This window comes from Chiloscyllium plagiosum, chromosome 37 (assembly GCF_004010195.1).
Source record: "Chiloscyllium plagiosum isolate BGI_BamShark_2017 chromosome 37, ASM401019v2, whole genome shotgun sequence".
Classification (NCBI taxonomy): domain Eukaryota; kingdom Metazoa; phylum Chordata; class Chondrichthyes; order Orectolobiformes; family Hemiscylliidae; genus Chiloscyllium; species Chiloscyllium plagiosum.
The window spans coordinates 8,109,116-8,118,291 of record NC_057746.1 but is presented as its reverse complement, the minus strand read 5'-3'; the positions used below and the strand labels follow the sequence as shown (position 1 = coordinate 8,118,291).

Here is a 9,176-nt window from a genome sequence, read left to right as displayed (position 1 = left end):
GGCCATGGTAAATTGCCCACAGTGTTAGGTGAAGGGGTAAACGTAGGGGTGGGTTGCGCTTCGGCGGGTCAGTGTGGACTTGTTGGGCTGAAGGGCCTGATTCCACAAAATCTAATCTGAGTAATCTAATCTAATCTAAGTGAAATAATACAAATCTTGTTGGTGAATATGAATTAAAGCTAACATTTGAGACCCAATAAGATCAGATTAACCCAGTTCTTGGGGTATTCAAATACAGAAGTAAATCTCAGTGATGTCACATCATTAAAAAAAAACCTTTTGGTGTAATTGGTTTGTTGAAAATGATATGAAAAAAAATGACGATGTAATCAAAGTTTCCCAGTGGAGATACGACACAATACAAGATAAAGCCCCTGGAACTGGGTAGGCTCCAACTCAGAGATAATTCTCCAATTCTAACAGATTGCCAGCAGCAAGAACGGAGAGCTTGTTTCATAAACATCAACTTGGGATTTAAAATAAATCTGTTGGACTATAACTTGGTGTAGTGTGAATTTTCGCACCCCAAACACACATCATGGCAACTCTGTTTGAAAGAAAGCCATAATGTTGTCAATCCTCCAGTCTCCTAACACCTCCGCCCAGTCCAGGGGAGACGGTAATGGTGGGGACGGAGGGGGTTTGGTAGTGGTTGTGGTGGAGATGGAGTGAAAAGATGCGGTATGGTGTTCTTGATAATGAGTAGCATTACGGCTACACTTGGGGAGGTTATCACTGGAAATATGTCCAGGGAAGTTATTTGGGTGGAACTGAGAAGTAAGAAAGGGATGCTTTCCCTTATTGCGATTGTACTATCGAACCCCCATGAATAAAGTACAGATTTGAGGCGGCCCAAGGAATCCTTTGTGGACTCAAACTGTAAGGCTCTCTTGATTCATCCCGGTGATCGTACTTTTTGGTAGCCTGGAATAAAATTCGTCTTACAGACAGTCTACTTTAATTTTAGCCATCCCCTTTTCTTATTAATGGCATCACTGTTGCAACATAACACTGACACCAATAAGCTAAACTAACTGGGTTCTAATAACCCAGAAGAGTAGGACATCAGCTCTTCAAGAGCCCTGGCAAGCTACTTTGAACTATTACAAACAGGTTCACTTTATACAAAAGTATACAAAAGCACTGCATGTTCTGAACTAGATAGATAACAGTGAAAGGGCAATAATTCAGGAGAGAAGTTAATTGATACAGTTTCGTTTCGAAGTCAGAATCAACACTTATTAATTTCACAAAGGAACAGCTGTGAATGTTATCACTCTGTGTCCTGTTTATACAGATTGACTGCTGTTAAGGCAAATGTTCTTCATTGCCTTACCCTCCCTGCCTGTCTATTTTCTAGTGTGCAGCAAACGTATTCTAAAACATTTGAACTGAAATGTAATTTTGAATTCAAAGACAGGTTTTAAGGCTTTAGACTTTCTTAATCCCTCCTTTTGTCATTTAATGAAAATTACATGGCTTGTACAAGTATAATTAGACCATTTAATTGATTTGTCTCCTCGACAAGTGAAGTACTTCCTCTGGCGAGTCATCATTCGGAGGAGCATAGTTTGAAAGATACTGGATTTCAGTATTAAATGTCAGGCATGGAGGTACAGAGGTATCTTCACTGAATCTTGACCCGTTTTGTTGTTAACATTTGTATCGTCCAAAATGTCTTTCGAGAACTCATTGATATGGCACAACATTTCAGGCCACTTTAACAAGGAGGTAATCTAGCACGAACCAATTCTGAATCATCACCATTCGGGTCTCCTGTAACTCTTCGTTCACCAGCTTCAAAGCGTGGGCAGTTGAGTTGAAAAGTTTTTCGAAATCATACGCAAGGTCACTTATCTGATCTAGGGCTATTTCAACACCCAACTCAGGAATAAGACCTCACAGCAACTTGTACCACCAGATTTGTTGCTGGAAGCAGTTGTGTAAGACCCGTTTTGTTTTTTCTCTACTTTTTGTTCTGTACTGATTCAAATGTTGGTGGACGTTCCATTCATCATCTACTTCAGGTACTTCATGGTGGATGGTGAACAGTGGTACGGTGTGTACTAGGGCACAATGTCTGTACCAGTCATTGGTTAACTATGGGTAAGCTTTGTTTTTGCAAGGCTAAAAGGAGTTCCAAAGGAGCACTTCTGTGAGTGAATGACTAGTCCACTCAAATCGAGAGCTGAATCTTGTAAACAGTGGGTGCTAGCAATCATCTAGTGTCCAAGTGTATTAAATCGAATGGGCTTTTCCATCAAAAATGAGGGATTGCATAAGTAGGTGTGTCCTACTCATATCACTGCACATCAGAATGACGGAAGAGTGAGCAGATGACACATGGATCAGGGGTTTAGCTTGAATAAAGAAACTATTAATAACAGAAAGAGAATTGACAGGGCATAGTATTTTTGGTCTTTCTTCATCTTTCCAGCTTATCTTGTTCATTACAGCAGGCTACTGAATACAGGAATCGTGTAAAGGTATTTCTATCGGTGGCAGACGGTCGGATAGGAGAGGATTGCATCGGAAATATACAGGTGGCCAGTCTCCTGGCAATTGGTGCCTTAGAGTTTGATGATTTCGGTACTATGTGTTCAATGCTGCAATCTATATGGTTTATTTAGAGAGAGGACAGACAAGCATTTCAAAGTATCAGTTGTCCATTGACAGAGCAGGTGAGGTTATAGAATTGTCATCTCACAATGGCTTGCATAGAAGTGATGCGAGGATGATAATAAGGTCAAGAGTGATGTTTGGATACACAATTTGAGTAGTTTAAATGAGTTTCAGCTGGGCAACTGCATTCATGACTTCCAATGGTATTAGTACAGGTTTCTAGATTAGAGTGGTGCTGGAAAAGCACAGCAGGTCAGGCAGCTTCCGAGGAGCAGGAAAATCGACGTTTCGGGCAAAAGCCCTTCATCAGGAATAGAGGCAGGGTGTTTGCAGAGTGCAGAGATAAATGAGAGGGGAGGTGGGGTGGGGAGGAAGTAGCATAGAGTGCAATAGTTGAATGGGGTAGGGATGGAGGTGATAGGTCAGAAAGGAGGGTGGGAATAGGTGTATCCCAGGTAGCTGTGGGAGTCGGTGGGTTTGTAAAAAATGTCAGTGTCAAGTCGCTCATCATTAATGGAGATGGAGAGGTATTCACCTTAGGAGATCTCCCACCCACAGCTTCCAACCTCATAGTCCAGGAACCCCGTACCGCCCGATTCTACCTCCTTCCCAAGATCCACAAGCCTGACCACACTGGCCGACACATTGTCTCAGCATGCTCCTGCCCCACTGAACTCATCTCTACCGATCTCGACACTGTCCTATCACCCTGAGTCCAGGAACTCCCCACATACATTCGAGACACCACACACGCCCTCCACCTCCTCCAAGATGTCCGTTTCGCCGGCCCCCAACGCCTCATCTTCACCATGATATCAAATCCGTCTACACCACCATCCACCAAGACCAGGGCCTCCAAGCCCTACGTTTCTTCCTCTCCCGACATCCCACCAGTACCCTTCCACTGACACTCTCATTCGTTTGGCTGAACTGGTCCTCACCCTTTACAATTTCTCCTTCGAAGTCTCCCACTTCTTCCAGACCAAAGGGATAGCCATGGGTACCCGTATGGGCCCCAGCTGTGCCTGCACGTTTGTTGGCGACGAAGAACACTCCTTCTTCCGTATTTACACCGGCACCACTCCCCACCTCTTCCTCTGCTACACTAATGACTGCGAGGAGGTTGAGCAATTCATCAACTTCACCAACACATTCCAATCTGGCCTTAAATTCACCTGGATCATTTCTGACACCTTCCTGGACCTCTCCAGCTCCGTTAATATCGACCAACTTGACACTGACAATTTTTACAACCCACCGACTCCCACAGCTACCTGGATTAAATATCTTCCCACTCAACCTCCTTAAAAAATCCCACACCGTATTCCCAATTCCTCCACCTCCCCCGTATCTGCTCCCAGGAGGACCAGTTCCATCACAGAAACCACTAATGTCTTCCTTCTTTAGGAACAACAATTTCCGTTCCCACGTGGTTAAAGATGCCCTCCAACGCATCACGTTCACATCCTGCACCTCCGCCCTCAAACCACACCCCTACAACGGTAACAAGGGCAGAACCCTCCTGGTACTCATCTTCCACCCTACCAACCTTCGAATAAACCACATCATCCGACGACATTTTCCCCACCTCCAAATGGACCCCACCACCAGAGATATATTTCCCTCCCCACCCTTTTCCACTTTCTGCAAAAAAACGTTCCCTCCGTGACGAACTGGTCAGGTCCTCGCCCTCCAACAACCGACCCTCCCGTCCTGGCACCTTCCCCTGCCACCTCAAGAATTGCCAAACCTGCGCCCACACCTCCTCCCGCACCTCCATCCAAGGCCCTAAAAGAGCCTTCCACATCCATCAAAGTTTTACCTGCACATCCACCACTCTCATTTATTGTCTCCGTTGCTCCCAATGTGGTCTCCACTACGATGGGAGGAGACTGGACGCCTCCTAGCACAGCGCTTTCGGGAACATCTCTGGGAGACCCGCACCAATCAACCCCACCGCAATGTGAACCAACATTTCAACTCCCCCTCACACTCAGCCGAGGACATGCAGGTCCTGGGCCACCACCACTGCCACTCTCTCACCACCCGACACCTGGAGGAAGAATGTCTCACCTTCCGCCTCGGAAAACTTCAACACCAGGGCATCAATGTGGACTTCACCAGTTTCCTCATTTCCCCTCCCCGACCTCACCCCAGTTCCAAACGTCCAGCTCAGCACTGTCCCCATGACCTGTCCTACCTGTCTGTCTTCCTTTCCACCTATCCTGTCCATCCTCCTCTCTGACCTATCAACTCCATCCCCACCCCCATTCACTTATTGTACTCTCTGCTACTTTCTCCCCACCCCCACCCCCTCTCATTTATCTCTCCCCTCTGCCGGCAACCAGCCTCTATTCCTGATTAAGGGCCTTTGCCCGAAACGGCGATTTTCCTGCTCCTCGGATGCTGCCTGACCTGCTGTGCTTTTCCAGCACCACTCTAATCTGGACTCTGGTTTCCAGCATCTGCAGTCCTTGTTTTTACTTAGTACAACTTTCATTTATACAGTCACATTGGGTTCTAGCTAGCCTGAGATATCACAGATGGGTTGGTTGCATTTGAGCGCAAATACTTGGGATGCCTGTGTCAGTACTAACACTAAGACTGTTATGGGGAAATCAACTAGGTAAAAACAATGACTGCAGATACTGGAAACCAGATTCTGGATGAGTGGTGCTGGAAAAACACAGCAGTTCAGGCAGCTTGCGAGGAGCAGTAAATCCACATTTTGGGCAAAAGCTTATTCCTGATGAAGGACTTTTGGCCGGAACGTCGATTTTGCTGCTTCTCGGATGCTGCCTGAACTGCTGTGCTTTTCCAGCACCACTGATCCAAAATGTGAGGGGGATGCAAGCTTGCAATGTACTTTGTGGACCCATGTTGAAAGTCCTTCTACCTTCACTGCATTTTCAGTTGTCAAAAGAAGTTGATAAGGACCTTTTCAGCGGGGGCCCAATTTTTCACGATTAAAGTGTCTCTTTCAATAGTACATAGTCACCTGGTTTAATGTATTTAAACGTTGGAGCTCTTTCTTCTTTCTTCCCGGGTACTCGATAGGTTTCTTTGACCTGTTGATAAGACTGGAATGCTTTGATGAGCCTAATCATGTATCTGTGCATCTCTTCTGCCATGACATGCACAGGAACAGGGTGTTGGGCAGTTAATGATGCAGACCAGGGAGTCGTTAGGGGCTTTCCATGTACCACTTCAGCTGCTGAGAATCCCGTAGTTTTCTGTGTCAGGATTCTCATGTTAACAAGGGCAATTGGGAGTACTGCAGCCAATGAAGGTCCGTTTCATCTACCAATTTACTTAGCTGACCTTTTAAGGTACCATTGGCTTTTTCTACAATTACTGCTGCTTCGGGATGGTTGGCACAATGGAATTTTTGATTCCCTCATATTCAAACTTGTACATCATGCATTGTTTAGCTCTGCACAGAAGTAGGGGCCATGATCGGAAGAGATCGTTACTGGTGTTCCAAATCTCGTTATGATTTTCCTTAGAATTTTACAAGTAGTTGTTGTTGTGCTTCAGTACAGTGATAAGCTTTAATCTATTTATCGATGATCACTAAGCAATACTTGTAACAATGGCATCTAGATAACTCTATAAAATCGAACTGGATAGTATCAAAAGGTGCACTTGGCAAGGGAGTTTCACCTGGTGGACACTTTACCTCTGTCCCAAGATAATGCTTTAGACAAACTGGGCAATTTGCAGCTGCTTGTTTTCTTGCAAGTGGGGATTCCATCAAGTTTGGACAATCGTGTCCACCATTCCCTCCTGACCTATATGCGTATGACTATGAAAATAATCAACTTCACAGGCAGAAGTGAGTCGAGCAGACATGTCTGACCGACTGGTGTAACCCAAAGATTATTGTAACTATTTACAGAACAAGCATGGCTCATCCATATTTGTTTTTCTTCATCAGAGGCGTTCCCGTAATGGGTCCGTTTTTGCATTTGTTCAAGCATGGTCAGGGTGTCAAAGAGGAAATAGGAGCGTCTCCTTCATGAGTAACCGTTTCTTTTTGCTCAAAAAGTGCTTTCTTAGCAGCTGCATCAGTGATATTGCTGCTTTTAGTGATGATGGAATCATTAGAGGCGTGAGCAGAACATTTGATAATTGCCAACTGAGAGGAAAGTTGAATAGCACTGAGGCGATTAGTAACATAAGCAGCGCGGAGGATAAGGGTTCCTGATGAGAAAAGGAAATTGTCCTGCTGCCAGACGTGACCAAAATCATGGGTACATCCAAAGGCATAGCGGGAGTCAATATAGATATTAGCTGACTTTCCTTCAGCAAGTATGCAGGCACAGGTGAGAGCAAGGAGCTCAGCTTGTTGGGCTGAACAGGGTAGGTCAACAGAATAAGCTTCTATTGTATGGGACAAATTGACAATTGCATATCCTGGCATGCGTTTGCCCTCTGGTGAGGTAGAAGAAGAACCATCGACATAAAGTGTGAGGTCCGGGTTAACAAGAGTCCGTATGACTTAGTAACGAGGTCAATTATGAGAACTCAGTCATGAGGAAGATCAGGCAATTCAAGAGCTCCTTTCTGCCGGACTGCAGCAGGGTTACTGTTGGATCAGTATTTGAAGGAGAGAAGCCAATTTTGAAGTAATGAAATCTCCTAGCGACTTCGACAAACTGCAGTGAGATGTTCGGTATGTTTAGATGTAAGCAAGGATACCGCAGAATGCGACTTCCACATTTTTATGTAAAGTTATATTAGAGGCAGCCACTACCATAGTATGGATGGCGGGGAGAATGTGGGTGCAAAAAAGCATACCCTAAACAACAGGGACAAGCTTCGTGGAATAATAGGCAACAGGGCGGCAAGACGAGCCATGTTTTTGGGTGAGAACAGCTGTAGCACAGGTGTCAAGGATGGAAAAGTGTTTTGTGAGGCAAAGGGGCATCCTGCTGGGGTCCCCGGGGAGGGTGACCAAGAGGTTGCCAGTTGCTTCCATTCTGGCGATCAAACAGGCGTTGATTTGGGAAGGGCAGTTCTTGAACCAATGTCCTGGTTGATTACAGTTGAAACAAATGTGATTTTCGGGGGACTTGAGTGGGATGGTGGAGGCAGTGAAGAGTAGTGAGAGGATGTATAGGTGTAAGTGGCATCATGGACGATTGGGGTGGATACATAGGAGGACCCCAAGGTCAATTGGGATGTTGTGAATACAATGTGCAAGTCCTACTGTCCTGCCACACTGGATGACTGTGAGGATTCAATTTGATAGTCTCACTGACCTTGCAGACGGAAAGGTCTATTTTAGATTCTGGGTTTAGGTTTAGCCCCTGTCGTTTGGGCAGTTTCTGTCTTGACCTTGCCGATGGTAGCCTTACGGTTGGAATCCTTTAGTTCTCAGAAGTAACAAACCTCTCCTCTGAATTGTGCAACCTTGGCACCTTACCAGTGGATGTTGTGGATTTTAATATCTTTCTGTACCTGATCAGATATGTTGGTCATACATTGGGCATTAAATTGGGGTTGATTGCCCTTGTGAGTAGTTAGTGTCACGAGAGTAAGTATCATAGCATTCCTCAAAACGGGCAAGGAACTCCCCTTCGCCCGAGCCGGATGTGCATGTTAAGACTTTACCCACATCAACTGCATGACGCACTGCTTGGCGGAGACTGGTAATAATCCAATCTGATCTGGTAGGTTTGGCGTGGTGCCAGACCACAAGCTGTGCATGATTATTAAAAGTTCTAAGAATTCCGCCCATTTTTCAGGGCAAACTGTGCATCCTATGAGGTGAAGTAGGTCTTGGGAGACTACATTATAAATGTTCCTAGCCCTATTAATGAAATTAACAAATCCTTGCAGGTTTTTTTCCCATAATCTGGAGCCTTATTGATAATGCTTGAGAGTTCATGAGGTTTACATGGTTGATAAAGATCCACAAATTGGGCTCAACCCAGATTCAGGGCCTGGGGGTTAGGAACTCTTCTATTCGGGAAATGTCTCTTTGGCCATCCCACATTAGGGTGAGTGCAAGAACAGATATTAGGGTCCTGAAACTTTGATTGCAATTCATCAATGTCTTCGAGACTTATTAGTTTAGCAGCAGTGGAAATCAAAGGCGTCTCTTTGGTGTTCCTTCCATGTTTGAATTTTAATTGACTCCTGGTGCGGTGGGCTATGGGTTTGTGGAAAGCCGAATCCTTATTTAGCTGAACAGCTGGGGCAAGGGCATGGGCCTCGGCATGTTTGGGAGAGGGGATGGGGTATAAGGAACACTCTTTGGTCCTGCACGTCTGCAGCTGCAGTCTGTTGTTTATTTACTGGTTTCCCTTTTCTTTGGTGCCCGTGACGTTTCAGTGTAGGTTTTGACTCTTTGCTTTCTTTTTATTTTCTCCAGATCCATTTCCAATTCTGCTTCTAAATCATGTTCTTCACGTTTGCGCTTTTGTTCTGTCCAATCTAGTTCAAATCCTTCCTCAGTTAATGGACTAATTCTCCTTTCTCTTACAGTGTTGTCTCCACGATGACTGCATGGATTTTTCCCGAGCTACCCTTTTCCACTTTGATATGAC

The 9,176-nt window shown here is 45.2% G+C and overlaps 1 long non-coding RNA gene across 1 annotated transcript in view; it reads right to left on the bottom strand.

Annotated features, from left to right (window-relative positions):
- Positions 1-1,625: 1,625 nt before the first annotated feature.
- Positions 1,626-9,176, bottom strand: part of LOC122541286 — a 19,446-nt gene continuing 11,895 nt past the window's right edge. The window contains exon 4 of the long non-coding RNA XR_006309553.1: positions 1,626-2,613. This is a non-coding gene — a long non-coding RNA (uncharacterized LOC122541286). The remainder of the gene's footprint in view (positions 2,614-9,176) is intronic.